This window comes from Lepisosteus platostomus, chromosome 2 (genome assembly GCF_059453375.1).
Source record: "Lepisosteus platostomus isolate fLepPlt1 chromosome 2, fLepPlt1.hap1, whole genome shotgun sequence".
NCBI classification, from domain to species: Eukaryota; Metazoa; Chordata; class Actinopteri; order Semionotiformes; family Lepisosteidae; genus Lepisosteus; species Lepisosteus platostomus.
In genome coordinates this window covers 47988776-47991883 of record NC_142612.1, presented here as the reverse complement: position 1 = coordinate 47991883, position 3108 = coordinate 47988776, and the positions used below count along the sequence as shown (strand labels likewise).

The 3108-nt window shown below is 40.3% G+C and overlaps 1 pseudogene; it reads right to left on the bottom strand.

Moving 5' to 3' along the window:
- Positions 1 to 742: 742 nt before the first annotated feature.
- LOC148676409 (uncharacterized) lies at positions 743 to 2054 on the bottom strand (annotated as a pseudogene).
- Between the last annotated feature and the right edge of the window lie 1054 nt (positions 2055 to 3108).

The window sequence follows — 3108 nt, the reverse complement described above, 5'->3', positions numbered from 1 at the left end:
AAGTATCTTAATAAACTTTCAGCATAGCTTTCTACCCGTTTAGATTTATATTTCTTGGGATTTTGGGATCAAACATGGAAGGATTAGATTGTAATCGTTTTTATTTTTCAAATACGTTTTAGAAAAGTGTAATCTATACCTGCCCAGACTGTACGCCTTCCTAAACCTCGCCTTTCACTCCTGTCCTGCTCTTCCCCGCGCACCCCAGCCGGGCGCTCTTCGGCGTCTGCCCGGGATGAATGTATATTTTGATATTTACACCCGGCGCGGCACCGAGGGAGCGTCTGCATTTATAACTTAGTTTTTAAAATTAGTCAAGCAATATAAAGCATCTCCTTTTACTTTTAAGTCCCTTAAATACATTGAGCACAGCTTTCTCACCACTTAAGATTACTTTTTGATACCATCCTTACACAAAGCAGAAACTTTCTGATGACATACAGTCCAAGTGGAAAGATTACAGATTTTAATCAAAGACTTTATTTTACATATCACCTTTAAAAGTGGCATCTCAAAGCAATACAGTAGACCGAAAAACAGTTAAAAGGGACCAAAGTAAATACCAGACAAACGCAAACGCGTTTTTAATAAAATGCTTTTATTTATTCAGCAGAGAGTGAGAGGGACATCCAGCAGAGAGAGACACACACACCAGTTTTCATTGACAAAAAGTAATTGGTTTTTTTACATTTTTTTTACATGTTTTGTTTGTGGACAGACTGTCCACAAACGTGAGACTGTCTTTCTCAGACTTACATTCCCGAATGTCCCTCGCCCCGGTCAACAATCCTAGGAAGAACACGAAACAGCCTGTTAATAAAATTGTTACAATTTTGTTCGGTCAGTTCTTCCTCCTAGAATTTATAGATCGCATCGATCAGTTCCTGCTTTGTGACGGGCTTAGCAGTTTTCCGAACATAGTCTTTCAATGAATGCCAAACCATCTCTATCGGATTTAGATCTGGGGATTCGGCTGGAGTTTTCACCCAGTTCACTCCTTCTGCTATAAGCCTCGCCCTTGCTGCTGTGTGTTTCGGATCGTTGTCTTGAAAGAGACAGTGCCTTGATCCAAACTGCTCCCTGATATATGGGGCAGCATGCTGTGTGACCACGACTTCCTCGAAGAATACACGGTCCATAATTCCTTTGAAAATAAGAAGTGGTCCTCTTCTAGATATACCCCCCCAGACATGAACCTTCAGTGGATGTTTGGGCTTTGGCTTGTCCACATATCTCCCCTTTTTGCAAAATGCCATTGTTGAAAACTGTTCCAGAGCCACTGTTGTTTCGTTGGTGAAAAGTACATCCTGAAATGCCTCCCACTGTTCAATCCATTGGGGCGCTTGCTTGAGTCTTTCCTCTTTGTTTTTTAGCCTTATCATGGGGCATGTGTTGGTTTTTCTGTATCTCCATCGAAGCCTCCTGCGTACTCTTCTTATCGATGTCGGGCTAATGGTCGCACCGAGGTCAGCCCATAGCCGTCTTTGGACTTGCATCGCCTGTAGCTAATCATTTTCTCATCATTTTGAAAGCTCATCATTTTGAAAAAAAAAGAGATTAAGAGTTAGTTTTAAAAATAATGTGCGTAGTTGTATTTACATGCAAGAAAGGTATTTTTTGAAATTTATTTACCTTTGAATCGTCCTCAGTTTAAATTCTCTTTGCTTCCTCTCCCCTTTATAATGCCGTCTCACTGTGCTTTCAGAAACGAAGATGTCCATCGAAGCTAACTGCTGTACAGTGTCCCGTGTTGCCTTCCCGTTTCATTTCATCTTCATTATTTGGTGTGAGAGAGTCTTCGTGATTTTGGTCATTGTCCGTCTCCTTACCAAAGCGATACAGTGGTGCAGCTTGAATTCTGTACCTATATACTGTATGGTATGGTACAGATAAAACTTACACCATACTGATGAGCTAATACCAGGGAAAGACACTCCTATTTTATTTAAAACACAATACGCCAGGAAATGTGTCTGATGCATTAGCAAGTTAAAACAACTGGGTCGAAAACCTGGGCGTAACACCATTTCCTTTTTCTGATGACTCGCTTTCTGGATACACGTCTCACCTGTCCTGTTCTTTGTTTTCCTGGTTTGCTGATTATGCCTGCTGTGGTACACTCCTACCCTCACACCTAAAGAATACTATTTTAAATTTCTTGGCGCAGTTCATTGTGCAATTAACACTTGTATGTGCTGTCCGCGCCCAAAATGCAATTTAAAAAAAGTCAAAAACTGCGCTCAAAATGCAATTTAGAGCTTTCTGGCAAGAGGAGACACCCAAATCAATGTAACATGCCACAGTTTGTGCATGAACAGGGTTATACTGCCTATTCCCTTTGATACCCGATTAAAAAAAAAATAATGTTTTGAATCCCCGGCGGAACCGGGCATCCATATGAATCAAGTAACAGGTTTACTCCATGCTGAAAAAAAGAAGAAAGAAAAACACATTCCATAAGAATTGACTGAGCTCCGCTCTGTACCACGCAATGATCCCCCCGGAGTCTCTGCCCCGGGTTATTTGGGTTTTTAGACAGAGGGTTAAAAACTCTCTCTCTGGCTTGACCTCCCCCTCCATGGGTATTGTCTGTTTTTTTGTTAACAAGGCTCGCCAGCTAATGTGAATCGAAACCTGTCTTTCTAGCTTTTAAAGTCGTGCGATGTGTAAGCCACAATTCAAATAGACAAAAAAGAGCTGACTGACAAGATTTAAGATGTGGCTGTCAATGTTGGATAAAAAAAACACATTGCCCGACGTTTGTTGCATTGCTTGAAAAATAACTTTATTTAGAGAGACTGGATAAGTAATTCAAGTGTTTTTTTAACTTCCTGAAAAACAACTAATAATTTAACTATATGTGCAAACGTTTTATGATATGTCGCTGTTGTGAATGTCTGTGGACATGTGCTGGCTGGACAGGAGGCTCTACTGTACACAGAGAGGGGCGGGAGGAGGGGACAAGCCGATACATACTCTTAGAGTTTGATTAATAGGGAATATAATACAAAAATATAGTACTAAAAAAGGTACTACCACTTTTAAAGGTGATATGTAAAATAAAGTTTTTTATTATTGTTATAGAGAAACATAATCAGATTTTCCCTG